The following is a 25,165-nucleotide window of genomic DNA, read 5'->3' on the forward strand; positions in this document are numbered from 1 at the left end:
ATCCTGAAGGTCAGAAAACTATGTGTAGAGTAAAGGGTGTTGAGTAATTTGGCACAGGTTTTACAAACAAAACAAAACAAGTCTGGAACATACCAGAATGTGAAAAAATTTAGAGGAGACTTAAAAACTGTTTTGTGGTACCCTACTGTATGTATCAAAAGTACATTCATCAAAATAAAACTGGGTGAGATAGATAGATAGATAGATAGATAGATAGATAGATAGATAGATAGATAGATAGATAGATAGATAGATAGATAGATAGATAGATAGATAGATAGATAGATAGATAGAAAGGCTTACTTTCTGCAGGAGTGTGTACATTCATGTTTGTTTGTGTGCCTACGCAGGTTCATCTTTCAGATTTATTGAAGTGCTCCCTGACACAACACTCGTACTGAAAAGGGGTTGCAGATGCCTTGCGGTGATTGTGGATCATATTGCGGCACATATTCTTCTGCTCCTGAAGGGTCAAGGTGCTGAAATTGACACTAAAAACCGCCACTGGCAATGAAAGGGTGTGGTACGTGAAGCTGGGAAGCTACAGTATACTCTCTGTACGTTATCGGTAGGAGCGCGTGTTGCTGTGCGGGATAGGACGTGTGTGTGTGTGTGTGTGTGTGTGTGTGTGTGTGTGTGTGTGTGTGTGTGTGTGTATTGGTGGGTACGCGTGACAGGGAACGCGGTTGAATCATTGAGCGCGCCTCCGTTGGATCTCCTGTTCCTCCCGTCACACCCACTGCTCGGTGTTGTGGGTTCACCCCGTGGAGAAGGGGAGGACCGACCATCAGCTCACACAGCGGCAGCAAGTGCTGCAGTGCGAGCGCAGCAGGGGACTCGGAAGCGGAGACAGAAAACACACACACACACGCACATACACATTTCAGTAACGTGACAGCCGAAACTTGCTCTATGGAGAGATCTGCAGCAGCGCCGTAGCGACGCAGGCCGACATGGAAGAGTATTTACGGAGGGTCCAGAGCAGACTCGGGGTGAGTTGAGAGCCCTCGGTGGCGTTAAGACCAGCTTGTGGGCATACTGAATGAGATCATGACGGGAAAGCAGCTATTGCTGTGCTACAGGCGGCGTCCCTGTTGCTGGAAAAAAAAAGCACACGGCTGAAGCTTCTCACGAACCTTCATCGCCACCCCCATAGAAAAAAAAGCACCTGTAGATCTCCAGCGACATTATAGGGGGAAGAAAAGCGTGTTTGTTCCAACACAATTCTCACGTTGTGTTTACAGCAGCAGTGTGTGCGTTTCTAATGAGGGGAAGGCGTGACATCAACAAGTTTTAGCCAGAGGCTGTCCTTCCCTGCTATCTGCCTGCTCTGCAGATAGTCACAATTTGCATTTGATCCAGGGTGCTTTATGTTCAGGCCTCATGCAAATACTTATCAGCTTTATTAGCTGAATGCCACATAGAGGTAGTGGGTTCTTTCCTTCTCTTTGGGGCTCACGTGTTATGAATATGTGATATTGTTGGGCATTTGTGTATACATTGTTGGCCTTTCTACAGTTAGTCTTTCAGCTGTGTGAAACTGTGTTCACAATTTAGAAATCCCTGCTCCTACCTTGGTGATATGAAGCCCCAGAACCGACCTTTCTACATGTGCTTCTTTAGTACTTAGCTATAGTAATTAGTCATTCAAACACTCCTCACATAGAGAGGTTTAAACTGACATGTTATATCAATTGTGTACTCACACTGACAGTCGTGAAAACACTATCATACCTTCAACCAACCTACATATATACATTCACACACACATACAATGATATTATTACTAGATGAAATGTGTGAGATGTCTTTATGAGAAACACATGGTGATATTGATACATTGCAGCACAAATATATAATGAAAGGTACAGTCTGCACATTATTTTTGCCTTTACATAATGTGTTGGAGTCTAAGGGAAACACAAGGAACAGAATATATTAATATGTAAAACAAAGATGCTCGCTTCCATTGTATTTCCAACCACACTACAGCATTCAGAATACTTTCCTTCATCTTGTAAACAGGTGTCTGAGTATGTGATTGAAAGCTGCATATGAACAATGTCTTTGGAATGGCATTTTAAAGAGAAATTCAGAGCTTTTTTTTATGTTGGATGTACTTCGCATAAACATGGTGAAAGCTGCAAAGAAGAAAAGATCAAAGAAGCAAATCCGCAGATCAGAGCACAGCAGGTTAATTGAGTGATAAGGAGGACAACTGATGAGTGCCATGGAGGTTTAAGATAAAGTGTAACACATGTCCATTTGCTTTCATGCACACACACATGCTCACTATCTCTTGCCCACAGCTCTTTAGTGTAAACTTTGATGACTCACTCTTATGCTGACCACTCTCTATCTCTGCCATTCTCCTTGTGTGTCTTTCTTCCCCACTCTCTGGATGGCCATGATCCAGAGCACCCATACCCCTAATTGGCCTGGCTCGCAGTACTTACCAAGCTCATTTCTCCTCTCACTCAGTTTTTCTCTCTATAGCTCTTCATCATTTGGCATAGAGCTGAAGCAATGTGCTCAGTGTACTTCCAGCAACTACCCTGCTCAGACTGCATACTAACACATATATGCACATACTGAAAGGCTTTTAGTCTACTCTGACTACCTTCAGTTATTTACTTTATGTGCTTAGGGCATGCTTACATTTCTTGCTATTCATCCCTCTAAATGTTATAACAGTCTGAAAATTGCTGAGACCTAAAAATAAAAAGAATCTAAATGAGATGCACTTCCTGATAAAAGCTGTAAATTGAAATGACTGGTGAACCTGACTAGCTTAAAACATTCATTTTGCTCTTTTTACTGCATCAAGCAGCTTTAAATTACATTTGAAGGCAATGAATGACAAGAATGTAATCAAAGTAAAGACTGATGACTGACTGGTGTGTATGTGTCATACATGTGCATTCTATCATATAAATGATAGTGCTATGGGGAGCTTTTCTGTTTTTAATTTTTATGATCTTCATATTTTAAGAAATGGTCTGGGTTCTTTAGTTTACGTATAGACATACCTCAGTTGAAAATGATTGTTTGATGACTGTGTTTGACTGTGTTATCACTTCTCTAAAGTAAGCGTTGATTGAAAACTGATCAATTTGCTCATTTTAAAGCGCTGTTTGACCAGAAAAGGATATTCTAGACCATGTCCAGAAGGAGAAGAGAGCAGATGATTGTGGTAAAACAGGGATGGAGAGCACTCAGACTGAAAGATATCAGATGGCTAATACATGCTCATGTACGCACACAAGTTCTCCTGTTGCAGTGGCCTTTTCTACTGCTAATGCATCACTTCCTCTTCTCAGGCTATCTTGTATTGATTTATTCCCCCTCTCCCACTCCTCTGAAGGAGCTGGTTCCCCTCATCCACACTAACCTTCTTTATTTCATGGCTTTCCCTCTATATTCTTTCCTTTCTTCACCCCTCCTTACCCCCTTCAATTTTTACTTCTCTGAACCTTCTTTTCTGTTTATCAATATCCTTTTCTTTCTTCTTGCTCATCTTTCTTACTATCATGTGTTTTCACCTGTCTATCTCTCATTTTCTCTTCTCCTTTTCCACACTTCCTCTGCATATCTGATCCTCTCTATTTGATCCTCCTTTTTAAAAAGCTTCTTGAAACTCGTTGGCCTCTTTTCTCCAGTTTCTCCACAATTCTTCCTCTTTCACTCTTTGGCTAATCAACCTCTCTCCTACACACACACACACACACACACACACACACACACACACACACACACACACACACACACACACACACCTTCCCTCCCTCTTTCATTTCTTCAACCTTCTTTCCATTCATCCATTATGGCCCTGATGGTGAAATCCTATGAAGAGTAGCTCTATTTCTTACAACTTTCCGTCCATATTTTATCTTATTGTGAAATCAAAATCCCTGAAACCTGCATAATATACTGGATATATTAACAAATATATTAGTTTGTCTTAAGTTTCTGTGGTGATACTTATGACAGCAGTCAAATTGCAGTGGACTACAGCAAAGAAAATCCTCTTTTTTTTTTTCTTTTTTTTTTTTTTAAACACACACCACAGCTCACAATTACTTGCCATCAGTGCTTCAGCTAGCAATATTGTTGTTGGCCTGTTCCAACATGATGATAATATGTTAAGCTTATTTCCCACTTTCAGAAGTTATTAAGCCTCCATGTCGGAAATGAGTTCAGAGCTTTAAAAAAATCATTTTTAGCTACTAAACTTGGAATCAAGCTGACAGATCTGATTTACAGAATTTGGGTGCATTTAATGTTTGTTATAGCAGAATCTGCCTGTGAAGAATGAGTAGAAAAGGTTCCAAATAACTTTTTTTGTTGCTGTGAAGCTGCCCCCCCCCCCCTTTTTTTTCTGCATTGCTTAACTGTACCATCTTACAAACTAATTAAGATGAGCTACAGATAGATGTGATATTAACTGAATCCACATTTTGCTCAGTGATTAATGATGCATGCTGTAGTCTGGGCTTTTGCAAGCGATGATTCAGCTTATCTGTTTGAGATAAAACAGGAGAGATTGACAGAGGACAAACACCCACTACAGCTTTGGATGGCTGTGAGAACTTTTGTTGAAATTGCTTAAAGTGACTGGATTATTTTGTCTATATAATTTCAGTAAGTACTGAAACACAGCTTACTGGAAAGCTTCCCTTAACTTTTGGTGTTTTATCAAAGTTTTTCCCTGTTCTTTCACCATTTAGTACCTTTTAATACCCTTTCTGTAATCGGGCAGTGCCAGAGTTTCATCAATTACCAACCATATTAAAAACAAATTTAAAGAATGCCAGTCAACAAACAAAGGACCAGACATAATTTTCTGCCTTTTTCACACAGATATGAGTGCTTAATCTCTTTAATGGAGTTCTCATTAATGTCCTCTTAGCCAAAATGGAGAGTTTGTCTTCATTGTTAAATGGAATGTACAAAACTCATCACTTTTCTGATAAATCATGTTGCTTTGTGAAAGGCGAAAGAAGATCTTACTGATTTAGACTATTGTTCGACTGCCTTTATTTTTTTTAACCACCAGTGTAGTGTGAGTTAAAAAGTATTCCCATTAAAGCATGAGCTAAACCTTGCAGCACCATGGTTTCATTATTAATTCATACTATGGTTTTCAAAATGCTGCAGTCATCTAACACAGATGTGGTGTGCAGGCTCAAAGAGGTTCGACTGACACATAATACTGTGTGTATCAGCTGTCCAATCAAACAGGGATGTACTATCACTTTTGGTCAACTGCCTCTGGTTTTCAATTCTTGTAAACAAAGATCATATATCAGAATAGTTTATCAGAAATTATGTGTAAAATCTTTGAAATTACAAAGAAGAGTTCATATTTACTGTGCCCATTTGTTTGTGTGTTTACAGGGAGATCTCTTGAAGGATCCCGTCCATGTCGTTTTAGGTGGACCAGAACCTGATGTTGATACTGTTGCTGCAACACTTTGCTTGGCACTACACCTCAGCCAGGTATCATACAATCAATCAGTGGATTTTACACCTTTAAGCTATTGACCATCAATGTTTTGGTTTTTTTTTTTAATTTATTCAGACGGTTGCAGCTGAAGTATTTAGAGGTTTTGATTATGGACTATCAAGGGTAGTTGCAGGTGCACCAAGAACTTGAATTACTTCATATGAAAGTTAACGTTTATTGTCCAAATCTGCCCCTTATCTGTGTTTAGGAGTGATGTACCTGATGTATTTCTTTGTCACAATCTTTTTTTAAGCAGATTGCATATAAAAACAGTAACATACAATACCATGCCATGTAAACATAAAAATATACTGAAATGCCCTGTAAAACTTTCTATCTCCAGACATAAATGTAGACATAAAAAAAATGTTTTTTTTTTTAAACATATTTCTATGTTTTCCTCTAGACAGATTTCTCCACCTTGCATCATTTCCCTGATAATTTTAGCTGCAAGTACCTCCTTGGTTTATTTTATTTGTTGTATCATGGGAAGATCATCATTCAGTGATGGCATACTCAAAATCAGCCATATTTAGAATATGCATTGCATTTATTAATTATCTCCTATTGTTGACAACTTGGTGTACCAAATTATTTATTTGTTTATTAAACTGATGTGTACAGTGTTTCTTTTTATTTATTTTTTTTTTTTTTTTAATTTTTCTTGTACTCAAGCTTAAAACTTTAGACATTTTTTTTTATTTACTCCATCCATTCATCTATTTTTTTTTATTTTAATTTTATTGATTTATTATTATTTAATATATTCTTGGAGGGTTGGCCATTTTTAGGATTAATTGATTTATTATTATTTAATATATTCTTGGAGGGTTGGCCATTGTTAGGATTATGTCTTATCTTGCTTTTACTTCTGCTTATTTGCTTAATTTATGCGTTCTAAAGCATCATATGAGTGACAAAATAACCCAATTCCATTGATTTGAATACTTTATTGGCTTTAGTGTGCTGCAACTTTATAAAATATGTTATGGATGTAGTATGGCCTTTAAAAGGTACATTTATATTTGCTTATGTTGAGTATTTTTGCATGCAAAATGGGAAGATGTATTTCCCCATTAAATTTGGTTTCATATGGCGTGTCCGTGTGCTCCAGAAAGAACCAACAGGTGGAGTGTGTGTACCGTTGCTGTGCAGCAAGCGATGTGACAATGTGTTGCCTGAGGAGACCACAAGGTATTTACAGCGAGTGAAAATTAGCCAGAGCTTGTTGCTGTGGAGGGAGGATGTAGACCTTGTGAAGCTTCATCACGCTGGAAAGCTTTCACTCACACTGCTGAGAGATGGGCTGCTAGACAGGTAAACACACAATTATTTAAATCAGGCCTGGACCTCTGGACCCCAGTTAGTTTGTATGTAAATTCAGCTCATTTTAATAGTTTACCTGAAACAGTCAAACTAAATGTTATGCTTCTGTGGAAGCCTAGCTGATTAGTGCATGTTGGTGCTTATGTAAATCACAAGCATCCACATATGAACTAGGTTTCTATTGAGAATATGAAGTTGATGATATGATGAATAAGATTTTGAGATGGAGACTGTGAATTTTCAGGCCTGTGTGTTAATCTCGCATGACCCTAAGGAAAGTTGTTTTTTATGCAGATGTCTCAGAATCACCACTCTTTCCCCAGCAGCCATCCATATCCCTTCACCCCATTTCTCCCCCTTCTCCCAGCTCTGAGTACCACGCTCTGGAGTCAAGCATCCTGCAAGTGGTCCATCATGATGGGCTGCAGGATGCTGGGAACGATGGGGCACTGTCCGCAGTGACAACAGTCACTAGAGAGATTCTTCAAGAGGCAGCAGAGCACATCAGAGCAGCGCTGGGGGATGTTCTCAGAGGTGAGGGAGGTGCCACATACCCCCTAGGGGGAGTAATGGGGCGATGAAGGAGGACACACACAAATCCCCTGACATGACTCGCTTAACACCCACTTGGAGAAATTGAGAAAGAAGGAGATGAGGGGTGGTGAATGTGAGTAAGGAAGAGCTCAGGAGTCCCATAATGTGACTTTTATAAAATAAGTTGGGATGTTAAGTTCCTTCTCTGCTGTCAGGTACTTTTTTTCCCCCAGTATCAAGAAAAGTTGTCAGAAAAACATTTGCAAACATAATAAAGATTTTATTTTTAAAATTCCAAAAAGGGTTTTAGTCATGGAAAAATGAAAGAAAAGAAATGAAGATGTAGTGATGTTCGTGTGGGAATCTCATTTGCAGACACTTGCACTTGTGCGTGGTTGGGGGAAAAGATTACATTTTTGAGTAAAAATGACTGACTTTAAACAACTCTATTACTTAAAAAATTACTGATATCCACTCAGTAATGATCTGCTGTCTAATTCCTTCACTATTGCTGTTGTTTTGTGACAGAGGCAAAGTTACTTAAGATGGATGAAGAAAAATGCTGACAGTAAAATATAGCTTTGAGACAAAGAAAACAAATATTGATGTACTTAACGATCCACTTGTCACATTTCTTTCTGAGATTTTTTTTTTTGGTATATTGCATTTTAGGGTTCATTGATTCCTATAAAGGGCAGTGGCCAAACGTATCAATAGAGATAACACAGAGAGATTTTTTACCTTTGCCTATTTATGGCTATTTTTAACATAATTGATTTACTGTTATTCACTCATGCAGTGCACTGATAATCAAAAAAAAAATCTTAAAGATTTAAGAACCATGCAGTGTTTATTAACCTTATAATGCAATTCACTGTACAAGTGGCTCCTATTAGCTTACAACCAAAATGTGTTGCGCAGGGCCATTGACCAACTCAACCAATAATTCAGTCTCATAATAAAGTCTCAAAAAGGAAAATTGACGTTGTCAAGTTTTGCTTGTTATTTAACCTACGCTGAACTTAGTTATGAACAATAACCATGATGTATGTCGATTGGAACTTTTTGTGTTGTGTGTGTTTTTGTGTGTATCCAGAGGCCTTGCAACAACAAAGAGAAGCGTTGTGGCTCAAACATGGCAGTCATTCAGAAGAGCTGGAGGAGCTTGCAAGAGCCTTGGAGGAGTTGGGGGATGCCACTTTTGATCAACACGCTAAAGGGGAGCAACAAGGTGCATTTCTTAACACGGGATTTAACTGAACAGAGTAGACAAAGTGATAAAATTAAAAGGTTTGAAATAACCAGAGTTTCTTGCAACACACTCACATTGAGAAAGACATTGATTTATATGTCTCAAACCCTTGTATATTTTCATGGACTGTGTAGTGAATAGGAAATGAAAATTTGATGGCAGCAGCATGTTTAAAAAGTAAACTGTGGTAATAAAACATGAAGACAATTGTGTCATTATGACAAAGAAATGCAGCTGGTTCAGAAATGCTCAAATAAATAGGTTAATTTATAAACGCTAACCACATGATTTTCTATAGAAAGAAAGATATCAGAAGGACTGAGTCACACTAAATAAAAACTGGGAGGGTTCAGCTTTCTGATAAGATACAAAGCAGAACTATCTTTCTGCTTGTCGTCGATTCACAGTTCAAAAGCCAGCATCCATACTGCTGAGGGGTTGTATTAGTGTGTGCGGCATGTGAGTGCACCTATAAACCTGAACAAAATATTTGGGTTTAAAAAAAAACAAACAAAAAAAACTACACAGTATTAAGCATGAATTTTCTTGGGTGTTAGTACAGATTTCTTATCATGCTTAAACCTTATGTTTGGCTTCTTGAACCTACTGTCATACATAGAATAAAGGACTGTTTTATGATATAAAATATCCTTCTTTTTACTGATTTATAAAAAGAAATAATATGGTCATCATCAATAAAGTGTGTGAGAGCTCTGTGAGAGCACATGAACAGCCTTAAGGTTGATTATGTCCGGAGGACGTACAGACAAGTTGATATAAGAACTGTTCTCTACTGACAAAAAACCAGAAGGATGTGGGAGCTGTCAGTCAAGTGCCGTCTGTATGCACCTGTGTAGAATAATTAAAAGGTCTAATTAAACAATATTTTATTAAATATCAAACCCATTTACCATCCTTGCTCAGGCTGTGAGCAGGTTTGCTTTATACCTTAATCGTCTGGTTGTAGAACCTCACTGATACTTAGATGCCAGCCAGCTTTGTGCATAAATTACAACATATTTTCCTCTCTGGGAAGGGCATTCATTATTGTGTTTTTTCCTGTCTGTTGTGAAACTGTTTTGTATTCTTTTGTGTGTTTTTCATATAACTGTTAGTCTGTTTGTGTGTGCTGACTGGATGTAGACTTGATGCAGCTGCTGACAATGGAGCTGAAGGAGTTTTCTGATGGAGAGACGACCATAGCACTCACCTCACTGACCAGAGATAAGGAGGTACATTTGTTTCTTAATTTCACCAAAGAACATTAGAACTGTGTCAATGTTGTGCCAAGTTAAATGAAAACTCTAAAATTTGTCTTTCTTGATATTTCTTTATATTTATTCAGCAACATTTAAAGGTGTACACTTTTAAAGCTTCAAAATCCATTCTTTTTTTTAACATATAAAACAATATTGGGGGAAAAATATCAATCACTTAATGTTACTTAATGTCCCCATAAGTCCAGATGCCTCTTGTAAAATTTCATGCTGATCATCCTGCGATATAATGGCGTCCACTTTTCAAAGAAACTTATAATGGCTCTCTCACTTCTAAAAGATAAATGGAAAAGAAAAAACTTCTGCCAAAAGAAAACAACAACAACAACAATGTTTCACTTCCTGAAAAGTAATTTTTCATGGCTTGATGTGATGGTTACATCACACCTGCACTGTATCACTTTCAGGAAGTGTTTTTTTTTGGGTAGTGGTGGAGCCCCTCTGCTGTTTTCCATTTATATGAGATGTAGATGGAGGCCTAAAAGCTGCACACACAGTCATGTATCACTGTCCTCCCTGCTGATCACTGAACGTCTAACACACACATCGATATGCGCACACATTCACACACTTAATGCGTGAGGTTAGTGTTGACTTCTGTGTTTGTCACTCGCTTGCTTTGCTTCTTCACATTTGCAGTTGCACACCCTTTCACACACATACACAGGGACTTTAATACTTTAAGTCTACCCCTTGCTTTTCTTCCTGCTGTAGCCTCTAATGTGTTTGCCCCCCCTCTCCACCCCCACCACACCCAAAACCAACCAAAAAAATTATTCATTATTTCTTTTATATCTCCTTCCCAAAGCTCATTTTTCTCAGCGGCTGCTTAGCGTGTGGTATTAGGCTATGTGTAAAATAAATGATGTCTGTAGCCGTAGGGGTATGGCTCTGCAACCCCTCCCCCCCCACCCAGAAAACTACCTAACGTCCAAGGAACATTAAACACCCAGATCCTCGTTTAGCGAATAAATAACCATTCATTTGAATGGCTTTGCCTGTGTGTGTGCACCGGACTTTCTGTGCATATTTTACCAGCGCTGTGCCTACATGCTGCGTGTCAGGAGGGAAACATGGGAGAGATAGAGACAGAGAAGGAAAGGAAGAGAGAGAGAGGGCCCATTAAAGACTTAATATAGAATAAATGGCCAGGGGCCTGCGTGTCGCCAGCAGACCCCAACTCCACAGCGTCATGGTGGGTTACTAATGACCTGAGATCGGGCTCCAAAATGAACTCCTTATATGCATGTCATTTGCAATGTGTATATATTTATATATTATTTTTTAATTGTGTTTGAAAAGAGAGTAAAACGGTATGAGAGTCATTTATTGAGGGGGCTTAGGGAAGTTCTGCCTTAAATGATTCTTTCCAGAAAACTAAATAAATTAGATTCAATTAGTCTTTAATGGTTTATGTGTTATGTGTTTGTCAGAGTTTGTTCTGCATGTGTGTGTATGTGTGACAGCAGTTAAAGAGGACAGAGTTAGATCTTTTGGGGATAAAAAGTGATTGCCTTGTTGGCAGATGAAAAAGATTGTAGGGTAATCATATCAGCCCTGACGCAACTTTGCTTTCTGGACAAACATACATTAGACTAGATACTGTTTTATCATGAAAGTGCAAATAAAATAAGTTACATTTTTTTCAGAATCACTACAGCTGAATCATATATTAAAATATCTCTCACTTTCACTAACAATACTCATGTTTGGCTTTAGTTTCAGAAATGCTTTCAGGTTTTCTACATTTTGGTGCATTTCAGTCTCTTCAAATAATCTTTTTTTCTCTCTCATCAATCAGCGCTGTTCTCTATGTTGTGAAAGCAGTGGACTATTTTTCATCCTTATTAAGAAACAGAAATATTCCATTTACATAGATATTCAGATTTTTCAGTCAGTGCTTGGTTAAATCACCCTTGCCAGGGGTGGCATCCTGAAGTTTTCTGAGAAATGATGCTACAACCTTGGCACATTGTTCCTTGCTAAGCTTCTTTTTTTGTTCTTGGCAGAACCACTGCAAACATTTTCAGGTTTTCATAGAGATGATGTGCTAGAGTCAGTTTCCAGACTTTGATTTGGTCTCCTCAGCTGTTTTGCAGAGTTTCCTCAAAGCCACTTCTACGTGTTCTTTGTGGTTTACTTCGCTGTTCTGCTCAGATTTGCTAGTTTTTGCAGTTTTCTCCATTTTGTCTCATTACCAAGTCACTTTTGGAGGAAGCAAGAGATTCTCTGTGTCATGCTATTGCATACTTGCTATTGAAAACTGTGATACTTTTAGCAATCAAACAGTTTTGGGGACTCTGGCAATAAAGTGGGAAATTCTGTACTGAGAACTAAATAATAAGTCAAGGCTTTAGCTTTGGCCCAGTACTTTTTTTTCTATGCATTACAGAGTAAAAAGTACTGTGATTTATAAAGCCATACTCTACTATATAGCCATACTATAAAGCCTGTTAGATGCATAAAATTTTTGATGGTAGTGCCCAGTACTTGAGTCATCTTAAACCAGTTAAAATGTAGGCTGATATGCCTAATTGACCGGTTATCATTTATTTACATCACAGATTGTGTCCGTTGAGCTGGAAACCACTCTTATACAGAGATTTTTAGACGCTTCCTAAACTGTTCTACAACCCAGAGCGATCCTTGGTTCCCGCAGGCAGACATAAGGACAATGAGGAATCTCCAGCAGTTTATTAACCTAAAACCATAAGTTATATTTTAAAGTTTGTAGGTTCTGATACACAGCAAATCAGCATCATGAGAAGCATTTTTATTATAAGGCTTACGAGTTGTAATACTAATCTGAAATGGGAAATGGTAATGGTTAAAGAAGAAGGATTTCTGTTTGGCCACTTTTCTATAGATATTGGTGGCTGTTCTAAAGTTCTTCCAATTATTTCTTTCCTCATCCTTTTCATTTGTTTACAAACTTTACACACAAGATGTATAGAAGAAGAAAAAACACAGCCAAAGCAAACGATGAGCAAAGGAACGTGAAGAGCAGCTTTTCAAGAGAATTACCATTATTGTTCTATAGTACTTTATTGAAAGTGTGCATAAAGTCTGCAGACCAGTACATCTGAAGATTCAACACAGCTGACACAGAATACAAGAGTTAAAATAGAGTAATAGAGTTAAAATGATTTAGCCCATGTAGATAGAACTACTATGAATAGATCGCTAAGATGCTTTTGTGTAATGTCTCATTGGTCACAACCATTGAATGTTTCAGGTGCTGTTTTGGCAGCAGTTAACCAGCCGGTAAACTCGACTTACAATTTTTAAGCATCACCTATAAAAGACAAAGAAAGAAAATTAAAGCCAGTGACTTGAGGTGAGTTGGTATAAGGTACCAGCCTCTTGTGAAGCACTGTTTAAGTCACATACATGGAGTTTCAAATTAATGAAAACACATAAAAAACACATTATTCAAGTGTTCATGCCAGAGAGTGTGTTTAAGTTTTTCACAGCTCAAAAATTAGCTCTGGCAGATGAAGCTGCAGTCGGATGAATAGTTGTCATGCTGTGGAGTTGATGAACTGTGGGAAGGACAGGAGCCCACAGCCACCCACCCACACTTACACACACACACACACACACACACACACACACACACACACACACACAGACACACACGCATACAGAGTCATGAAATGAATAATGTGTTTGCATGTGTTAATATGGACATATATTACTGAGTATCGGAGTATATTCTCATCGCGCTTTATCTGTTTTAAACACTTTTTTGTTTTGTCTGTTTAGCTCTGGCCGTGAAACAGGGTGAAGTTTGCATTTTAAGCTGACCGCTCACATAAATACATGAATGTTATGTTTCAAGAAGACATAATAATAATAATTTTTATATTTGTTTTCTCTGTGTGGTGAACAGAATCAATCATGTTTTGTGTTATGTGAATGTGGCCACTGAGGATGCATTTGTTGTGTAAATTTTAGATTTCCATTCACTTATTTTCTGCCAGTTAAACAAAAAGGCAGCAGGTTAAGAAGTTAAGACCCTCATGCCACATGTGTTTGCCAGTGTTTGGTTGTAAAGTGTCCTTGGGTTTCACAAAAGGTACTTTTGAATAAAATGTTATTATTTATTAAGGACAACACCCCTTTTATTTTTTTTTAGTCCCGTCATCACTGTGTATGATGCATCAATGTATCGGTCTATCTTGTGCTCTTTTTGCTATAACCTCTTTTGGGGCAGCACATTCCATCCCCTTAGGGGGTACTCCACTGTTATCTAACACAGACCCATGACCTCAGACTTAGAAGTTCTGGCACTTATCCCAGTCACTTCACATTCTGCTAAGAACCACCTCTGTGTTTCCTAATGGCCACGGTCTGTTGAAGCCAGCGGCACTGGATCATCCTAAGCAAACAGAGAGGGAATTCTGAGGTATTAAAATGGGATACCTGGATGCGTCCAGACATCAAGATACTAAGGTATCCAGAATCGTTGAGAACCCAAATGGGTCTCAACAACTGCATTTAGTATTTTGGATGAACACAATCTTTAGAGTCCTTTTTTTAATTTCTTTTCTCAATGTTTTAATTAATTATTTGTTTTGTTTTTTGTGAGTGTGCTTATGTGTCCATTCTTGCATCTAAGCTTTGTTTTAGGTTTTCTTTTGCCAGCGTTGATTGTCTCTAACGTGTTGTTTGTTCACAGTCCTCCGGCCCTTCTGTTTGTTTATGCAGGGCCAGTTTTGCCCTACGCCACTTGCACAAATAATTATCCTCGCTAATGAAGGGGCCCACAGCCACAGCACTCAGTAAATGCCTTTCTGATGAGAAGTACTAGGAGACAGCAGGTGCATGGTGGGCCTTCCAGGGACTAAGATTGAAGACCGGGAAGTCATGATGCCCCACTCTCCCATTTCTGTAGTTTTTTGTTAAAGGTGCTTGCCCAGTTTTTGGTATTCCTTTCGTCTTGTTTCTCACTTGGTAATAAATTCATGGTTCAAACACAATAACAGAATGCTACAATGTGTTCCAAGATGTAAACGTATTTATTTGGTTGTAACAAATATGATTCAAAAACATATTTTTTTTAAACGAGTTTGAGAAACTGCTGCACATGGTGCTCGTTCTACCGCATCCTCAGTGTTTCACACTGATGTTTCTTCCTCATCATTTTATCCGAAAAGAGAAAATGTTCTGATTCTTTCTTTTCCCCCATTTCCCTTCTCCCCCTGTGGCTTCCTTGGGCTTTGAGGGCAAACAAATAACAAAGCAAAACATTTATAGACTCAGTGCTTGCATCTTGGCCCCTAAATCCCTGCACTTAGATCTGAATGAAGCATGTGGCGAAGGCCCATATGAGACAGACAGACAGAGAGACATTTGGGTTTCTCTCTCTGCAAACTTTCATACCACCCTCCCCTTTTCCCTCTGTCTCTCCAAAAACTTCATAAGCAGTAATACTGTGTAAGTGTGTGTAAGCAGGAGTGTGAACAGGAGCTGATGACTGTTGATATGTGAACACATGCGTGTGCGTGTGTGGCAAATGGTATATGCTACACATGTGTGCACGCATTTGCATGTGTGTGTTTGAGCAGGGTGGTGTCAGCTCGCTCCTTGCCACCCCATTTACTGTAGCTGTACCGCTGTGATCACAGACAGATGTATAAATCAAACCTCGCTTGATGGATTCATCCGGGTGGCGAAACGATCGCCTGAGAAGAACTCACAACTCTCTTAGCATTCTATGTTCTGACGGAAAGGGTATGCAAAGAGCCTAAATGGATGAACGCTTGATTAATTCTTTGCCGGAGATGTTGGCGACAGCAGGAAATGTGTTTTTGCTTTGACTGTGTTTGCATGGGAATTTACGCACGCGGGGCGTGAGTTATGAGGCCTGAGTTTTGTACCTAAGGCTATTGTGCATAATGACGGCAGGTTGGGAGAACTGCAAGCAGCCGCTAAAGACTTGCTACCTGTGGAGCAAAGACAACCAATGAGAGAGGGAGGGAGAGAGCGAGTGTGTTTGTGTGTGTGTGCAAGAGTATGCATGATGTTGTGAGTATTGGAGCCCAGTGCGGGAGAAGGATGAAGTTGCAAACTGTGAGACAAGATATGAATAGGCAAAGTGTAACAGCAAGACAGACATTCAGGTGAAAGACGGAAAATAAAACACAGAAAATTTATTTCTAGTAAAGGGAACAAAGTATTTTTCTAAAAAAAAAAAAAAAAGTTTGTAATCCCTTAAAAATATAGTTTCCCATGACAACAAGATTGTTCAATCAGAAGTATAAATTCCGTGTGCTGTGTGTAATGTGTGCTCACCCTAATTTTTAAAGTTCTTACTGTGCACAAGAATCTGCGCCAGAAATTATAGCCACAACAAGAAAGTTTTCTTTGCAAGTAGCACTTGTTGCAATGAATATGAGTAAAAATCACAACTTGTAATTAAAGGATGTCTTCAAAAAACTAAATAAAAGCTACTTTTCTCAGTTGTTCTGCAGAAGTCACTCATCATATGATCACAGCTCCTAATCAAAGACAAATCCTAATTCCTAATCTGTAAACTGAAAAGGAAATTTAATTAATACTTAGCTACCCTACTGTCTTAATAACTTTTTTTACTCTTTGTTTGAAAGTTTACATGGGGTTTAAAGCATCTCTCTAGTATGTTGATTAGGCAAATATACACAGCCATAGAAAACACAAGCCCTGAAACATGTTAGTAAAACATAAATCTAAACTTTAAAAGAATATGCACAAGTCTCTCTCTAGTTAATGTCATTGCAATATTTGCAATTGCTGCTAAATCTCTCATATTTTTAGCTGAATATTTTCTCAAATCAGACCTGTACCAGCAGTTATTAGGCATTTCTGCCCAATAAATAATAAATTATGCCTGATTATTCTTCAACCCTTACATTTCCAAAACATTTTAAACACTGTGTAGGCAGTGCAAGGCAAGTATGTTTGTTTTAGCACATTTCATGGAGAAGGCAAATGAAAGTGTTGTACATAAACATTAAAATCATCATAGCATAAGCATTACAAAGTACATTAAAACAAACTCAATAAAGAATTTAATCAAATGGACTAATACTAAAATAGAATAAGATTTGTTCATGAGAAAAGACAGTGGCTAATGGATAAGTTTTTTATGTTTATCGAGTAGTCATCATCAAAGTGTCTAAATGTTTTCTTATGCACTTGCTTTTTGTTTAGTTTTTTGAAAAAATATTTTTCTGTGTTTTCTCCTACGTTAGAACTCAATAAGTGAAAAAATATTACTTTTTGGTACACAAAATGAATAAATGAATGAACTTCAGTGAAGAACAACAGCTTCATCACCACACATAAATATAAAGTATTGATCACTTAAGTTTTACATACTAATTGTTTCTGCATGAAATGAGCGTTCATCACATTTTCTGACTGATATTAAATTATATTAATGCTTACTTTTTGTTTTCAATCAACAAATTAAACAAATGACCATTTAAAGTGCATGGTTTGCAGTGACTAAGGTTTCAGAGTTTAGAGGAATGCTCTTTGTGACATCTCCGCAAAGCTCAACAAATGAGATACAGGTTCCTATGCAAGAATCTTAATATTCTTGGAAACAGTTAGCAAGTGGATTTTAAATCTAACATGTTGATAATTTATAAGAAAAGGCAATCTGTGTATCTGGGGGTGGCAGAGGGAGAAGAGGAGGGGCAGCAATATGAGTAGTAATTTACTCAGTTAAGAGCCAAATGGCAGACAGACTGTCGCCCTGCGTGTTATCGCAGAGAGTCGCACTCTGCTCATTTTCTGACTATATTTCCTTATTTTGTGTGTGTGCGTGTGTGTGTAGTTTTGTGTGCATATCACACAGTTGAGTGGTAGCTTTAGAGTACTAGCATCATCTGTACATTTTTGTGTATAATGCACTGCAAATGGTGGAGACTTTTACAGTATCTTTTATGTGTACATACTGGTACATGATTGCTGATTAACTGAGATTATAGTTCCTAACTGCTGGTGGATTTTCATGTGTAACCGCGTGTGTTAGTTCCATGTGCCTTCCCTTGCGCATTTGTTCCCATGTGAGTGAATGTGTGTGTTTTTATTGAATCTTGGGAGGCTTCATTGCACTCATCAGGATATCAGTGTTGAGAAATGGCAGTGTCAGTAAAGTGACAGTTGTGTGTGCGCCAGGATTGATGGGCCAGACTCTGACAGGAGCCATATTGCGGAGAGAGAGAAGGATGAAGGGATAGAGGCTGGAACAAGGGGCGGAGTTTTGTAGCCCCTCATCCTCGCAGGTTAATATTGACACAGCCTGGGCAGATACAGCGCCTGAAGCTCTCATCCATCACTTTCAGTGGACCCATGCAAATACACTCTCACACTAACCATGAGAGGGAACACACAAAAACCCACGCACAAAGTCTATTGAAACACAGCACAGAATAAAAATTCAGACACATGTTCAGACGGTACTGTACTACTTGAACTTGTCAGATAACTTGAAAGGTATTTCATGGATTCTGGCCACAGACATGTAGAGCAGAAACCTTTGTTTTCACTTCAACTAAATACATATCTCTTTCTTTGCAACACTTCCATATAAACATGTGCAACAACAATTTTGAGAACTTCACAAAGCAAACAGGCAAACAGTTGTACAACAAACCATGATTAATCAAGCAAATATGTTTTCAAAAGTATCACTTTACAACGCTTTATGTGTAACCCTGCGTGGCAAATTATGGTTGCAATAACATTGTTGTTAATCATTTCAGAGAAAAAGAAAAAAACAAGTTCCCTTGACAAACAAAACAATTAATTAATGCAACTTTCCATCCATCAATCATTTTGTGTCACTGAATTACCATAATCTGTGCATGGTGGCTGTTTTAAGAGCAAACAGTTAATTTCCAAACAATAAATCACAAAGTGTCTCTCTACCCCTCTGTGCGCTTTGACAGCTTTGTATCTCATTGGCACAAACGCAGACTCGCATAAAACTACTTTTACCAAATTGGATGAAATTAGATGTGCAATAAAGAGCACAAGGTCTAACAAAGTTAGAAACTGCTGTAACTAAATGTGAGGATATATTAGCTGATCACTGTAAGGCTGGTGTAATAAGGTTAATGTTTGGCACGTTTTGTTTGTTTGTTTGGTTCACCTTTCAGGACTGGCATGGTTACCTGGATGAACTGAAATCTCTCAGTTACCAGCATGGCTATGATGGTCTTGTGGTTCTCTTGACCATCAGTGATACATGTCATCATCCCCGCCAGCAGGTGGCAGTGTATTCAACCAACATGGACATCCTGAACCAGGTAAAATAAGACCACCAAAATATCCATGAATCCATTAATAGACAATAGTATACACCAGTGCCTGTTATGTTTTTTAGAATAGAAATGCCTATTTGGTTTGTTTCAATTGATACTTTTCTGTGACTTGAATTGTTTCCTGCAATTTAAATTACATAAAATGTTAAGTAAACATATCTTGCTATTTAGGACATTAGGCCTGAATCAATAATTCATTTGTGGCAGAAATCTTAACCTATCTTGATTAACTTTTGTAAAAAAAATAAATTTAAAAAAAAAAAATTGAAATAATTTGTAAGGAATCAGGTAGTATATAAATATAAGCAACTCTCGTTACAGATCTGCACTGATCTGGAGGAGTCTTGCAGCTGGTTGCTTTCTGGAGAACTGGAGGACAAGGAGAGTCTTCAAATCTATCACATTCCTATAAACACCTTTTCATCTTCTGGCACTCCCCCTCTGCTGGAGGAAGAAATTTGGGGTCTCCTCAAAGATTTTGTCAACAGACGGAGCTCGGTATTAGCCTGCAACCCCAGCAGCAGGACGTCTTCCACAGAAGGAGTAGCAGGCAGTGTGGAGTTCTCCCAGGGATCATCTGGCATCAATGACATGGATGGTTCTGACACAGAAAGAGTTGAAGGAGGCAGTGGAGATGTGGTGGCAGTAGCAAGGTATAAAATAATTTATGAGGTGTCGGTGAAAGCCTTAGACTAAAGTTATTAATGAGTTTAGGTAAGCATTAATAGTGTTGTTTCCTCTGTGTGAATAGGGGGATTGCAGAAGGTGAAGAGGACACAGGAGCTGCAGGAATCAGTGCCAGTGGGGAGCTATTAAGTCCTGACAGTGGTATGACCACCATTCGTAGCAGTCGGTCCTCCAAGGAGAGCTCAGTGTTCCTCAGTGATGACAGTCCAGTTGGTGAGGCTCTAGCAGGTATAAGTCAAGCTACAGGGTCAGGAGGACTCTTCCTTAGAAACCCCTCTCCTCTTGGATTGTCATCTCTCTCTCCCCCTGTCCCACCTGAGAGGAGGAAGCACCGCTCCTGCAGGAATAAAAGTGACAACTTTGATCAGTTTAGTTTTGAACCATCTCACAGCAGTGAACACCCGATGCCAGCCAGGGCGGGACTACTCAGTTCTGGAGGAGCAGATGAAGGTCCGAGAAGAGCAGGCAGCTCCAGCTTGTCGGAGCTTGACGAGCTAAGCTTATTAGATTTCTCTGCTCCCAGCTCATTAGGAGGGCTTGAAACTGGAAATTATTCAATTGATCAGCGCGGCCAGTTTCATGGACATGAAATGGTTGACACTATGGTCCCTCCAACCCCAGTGAATAGCCTGGTAGGAAGTCGTCCACCCAGCAGTTGCGGTGTCAGGTTCTTCCCAGAAGATATAGCTGAAAGGATCAATGGCCTACAACACAAAGACAGTGTGTCATCATCCTTGTCGGAAACTTGGGATGAACTTAGTTTTGACACGCAAGGAGCAATGTCCTCAAGTGACAATAGTGCCTGGAATAGACCAAAAGGCTCTGAGAGCCCTCTGAACATTGTGGACTCAGTCAGTGATGTGAGTGAAAAAGAAAGCAAAGAAGAAATCTTTAAGGCTGAGATTACCCATCAGAAAGCAAAAAGTCTTGAACCTCAGCTTAGTTTGATCACTGAGCAGACTGAATCATGTCACAACTGGAACCCAGACAGAGTACTGGAGGATCAGTGGAACCCTGTCACTCTGGCTGATCTTCAGCTGACACCACCTGAGGATGAAGTAAGTGGAAAATATAAAGCTGGTGTCACTGCACGAAAAGAAGGAATACCCTCATCGTCAGCAAAAAAAACTATCTTAAACAATTTAACACCAGATACATCTAAAGAAGAAGATGATGTTATCCCTGGCAAAAAAAGAGACCAGCAGAGGGAGCTCTTAGACTTCTGGACGTACTCAGCTCAGAAGGGTTTTCTCAAATCAGATAGTGGAACTACCACATCTTACCCTGAATCACTAGATATGTGGAATATGACAATCCGGGATGACAGCCTGTCACCTCTTACAACCCCTGAAAATTTATCTGAAAACTCGGGCTCCTTCAGTGGGCTGAATCCCAATTTTAAGACGGACACAACTGTGGAAAGTCCGATACAATATTCTGATGGTGGAATGGAGATGTGGAACACAACCATACAGGAAGACAGCTCCTCTGCAACAACCACCCCTGAAGGACCTGAGAATGGAAAAGACATTAATCACGCGGACTCCTTTGATACTAGTGAGTTAGTTGAGGACAAACAAGCAGAAGAAGAAGGAATAGAAGACGAGGGTGTTTGCAAAACACTTAGACAGATGCCTAAAGAAATTGAAAGGAAAAGTAAAGAACACAATGTGAAAATAGTCATTGAGGCTGCAGACAGTGGAACAACGGTTGAGGAAACAGAAAATGAAGATATGCAAACTGTTCAGAGTCAGTGGTCTGAGTCTGAGTCCATAAGGGACTCTGAGTCTAAGGATTCAAAAGATGAGGCTTTATCTCACCGAAGTCCTGAAATGTGGGACTTGCCTGTCCATGGGATTGTCACTTCCACATCTGAATATGACAACATAGGGGCAGGAGCATGGAGTCGGACATCCTCCCCTGACAGCCATGCTAGCCCTGGACTAGACATGGTACAACTAGAGGGACAATCTAGCCCTTTTATAGCTGTGACCAAACCTAATGTAACGGACGACATGCAGACTCAATATCACACTCCTGATACTCTAAGGACAACAGTATTTTCAGACAAAGACCAGACATCCAGCCAAGTTTTCTTGTTTGACAGACCAGATCAAATGACTGAGGGCTGGGAAAAACCAATTGAGAATAGATGTGGACGCGGTGGTGGATTGGATGAGGTTGATTGGCTGGAGCAATCCAGTGAACATTCCCCCTTTGTTCTGGTGGACAGCTTTTCAGCAACTCAGCATATTTCAGAAAGCCTGGAAGATAATGTTGAAACTCAAATCCAGGCAAGCCAGTTGTTATCCCCAAGCTTTGTGGATTGGGACAGTGTGAAGCAACATGATGGCTCCGATTCAGCTTCATCGCTTCTTTCCATTAAAATGACCCACTATGAAGACGAGCCTGTTACTAGAAACCATGAAGGGGCCAACAACAATAGCAATGAACATTTACAAGGCAAACTAATAGAAGCTATAGCCCCAAGCTATTGTCCAGGGGGAGAAAGCGATGCATTGAATAGCCCTGACAACCTTGACATAGTTTCACAGGATAAACTTGGGTCCAGTTCTGATGGAGATTCAAGCTCAGGCTTGGAAATGGAATACATTATGCTCCCTGGCACTGTAAAGGAAATAAATAAAGAGTGGGCTGATACGCTCAAACAGAATGACGGGCAATCAAAAGGTACAACAAAGCCCATGGAGTCATTTAGCTTTATGACCTGTTCGATGCCACAAGATCACCGGGAGAACACAGTGCAGAGTAATCAACATGAAATTAGAGGAGCTGACAGTACGTCTGGTGCAGACACACAATCAAATGAAGCTGTCTCAATCTCCCATTACCAAAGCCTCCTGGATGATGCCATTGAGCATCATACAGTGTCAGAAATGATCAGTCTTGCCCAATCAAAGACAAACTCTGCATCTTTCCATCAATCAAATTCAAGACCAACAGAGGAAGTAAATAACGAAAATGAGTCGAGCACTGTGGCCCAAAGTGTGTCACCATCATTAAGGCATCCATCAGATCACTTCCTAAAAACAAGGGAGGAAGTTTATGTGCATTCACAGATCTCAATGGAGGATTCAGATGAAGGTGGACAGTCACCATCAGCACATCCACGAAGCACTACTTCCTTGGGTGACTTTCAAGTCTGGGGGGGTCAGTTAGTAAGGCAGGACAACTCTCAAACCACATCTGAGCCACAATCTCCTGTACTTACTAACAGTTCAGTGTCTCACACTAGCTCTCTGATGGGTACCCCGGTAAATGAGTTGTCCAACTCTACTGACATAGGGCTTGGCTTACCATTCTCTGGTGATTTAATGGAGGAAGAATGTGATGAGGATGAGCTTGAGGAGGAAGCTGATAAAGAGTGCGGTAACCTCTTAAAATGGTCACCAGAAGAACAAAGAGAGGAGGAGGAAAGACAAGAGTTTGGATCTTCTGACTTGCTGAGCTTTAATGAGGTCCTGGTCAGAGGTTCCTCATTTCAACATACAGATGTACAAACATCTGAGCCGGAGTGGGAGGGGTATCTACTGAACAGAGAGGATTACTACAACAGGCAGCCCATGAGGACAGATGATTGTGAAAAATGGTCAGTTGAGCAACAGAGTGGAGATCATGAAACTTCTGACAAAATGTATTCATCTGCTTTAAGGTAAATGTTACAAATCCACTTCTTTTATTTGATACATCTGCTAAGTTGTGTTAATAAATGGCATTTTTGTGCTGATTGATAGGTTATTATAGGTGCATTTTCAATAGACTGTCCATTTTGGGAGTCTGGAAAGTTATTTAGAGCAACTGAGTCCATATGTGTCTATTGTGGGCACTTAAAAGATGAATGAATGAATGGCATCATATTTGTGTTGTGATTGGATAAGATTATACATGTGCACATTTGCATGGGCGTGTATTTTATGTCTTCAGCAGCAGAGTCAGATCTGCAGCGCTGTGCGTATGTTTATAAATCTGTTTACGCCTCATTAAATATGCATTACCTGCCTCATTACAGCTGGAGTCCCTCCACAGCTGATGAAGAAGGCTCCCCTAGCTTTCTTACAAAGCGTTGTTGTGAGCGTGTGTATGCTGATGTGTGTGTGTGTGTGGAGGTGTTTGAATAGGTTACATCAAGCACAAGCATAACTTTAACTTTACATATGTCAAATAATATATATTAGTTGACAAATGGAAATATAAAGCTATGTCTGAGTGAATATTTGTTGATGTTTAAGTTATAAGGCAGAAATCTTATTTTATGTACTAAAAACTTTGTAGTTAGTGTTATGTATCATTTTCCTGGTTACTAACTCTTTTCTTTAAGCATTTCTTGAGTAACAGTGTCTTTTGGGTAATCTAACTGCTTAATGACATATATACGTCCCCTCTTCTTCTAATGTTTTAGTTTGTACATCTTTGCATTTTTCTATCATTAGTACATCTGTGTTTTTAGCCATTGAATGTCAAAGCATATGCTGTACAAAAGCCTATTTAATCAAGCCGAAGAAACATCTCAAAAATTTGATCTTTCAAAGCACTGAATTTTCCTAAGAGGGGGTAAAGTGTGTATTTCTTAGTTTGTATGTGCCTAATAACATTTTCTCTAATCTTTTAATCTGCTAATGTACGTTTAAATGCGATGCATATGTATCACTGTGTTCCATATGTACTTTCACTGATCCACAATCTCTTGCTCCCATAACAGAAAACACGAAGACATGATATTGCAACATTCATCTCAGCCTGGTAGTGAAAATGCTGCATACCAGTGGGCAGGAAGTCAAAACACAACTCAGGGTCAAAACAAGTATGGTTACAACTACCACCATATTGACCAAAGAACTGAAAACCAGTACACCTACCCAGCCTGTTCAGATACCAAATCAAATAACAGTCAGGAGAACACCACAGATGTCTATGCCGAGTTTACAAGTGATGTCTCAGCTGCACAATACAGTTCTGAGCAGACTGAGAACTATTTTGAAGCCGGAGCCAATGCTCAGTACAGCCTGGACGATGCACCATCCAGATGTCACTACATGGCTGAAACCCAATATCAGCACGACTCTATGTGCACATCTGAGCCCCAATACACTCAGGATCCAGCTGACGGCCCAAGTCATTATGAGTCAGAGCATGGTCGTTATCAGTATGATGGACAGCAGTTCTACCAATCTGATGACCACCCTGAGACAGAGGACCATGCACAATATATGCCAGAGGGATATGTTCACTTTCTATTGTCAAGGTA

This window comes from Telmatherina bonti (assembly GCF_933228915.1).
Source record: "Telmatherina bonti genome assembly, chromosome: 13".
NCBI lineage: Eukaryota > Metazoa > Chordata > Actinopteri > Atheriniformes > Telmatherinidae > Telmatherina > Telmatherina bonti.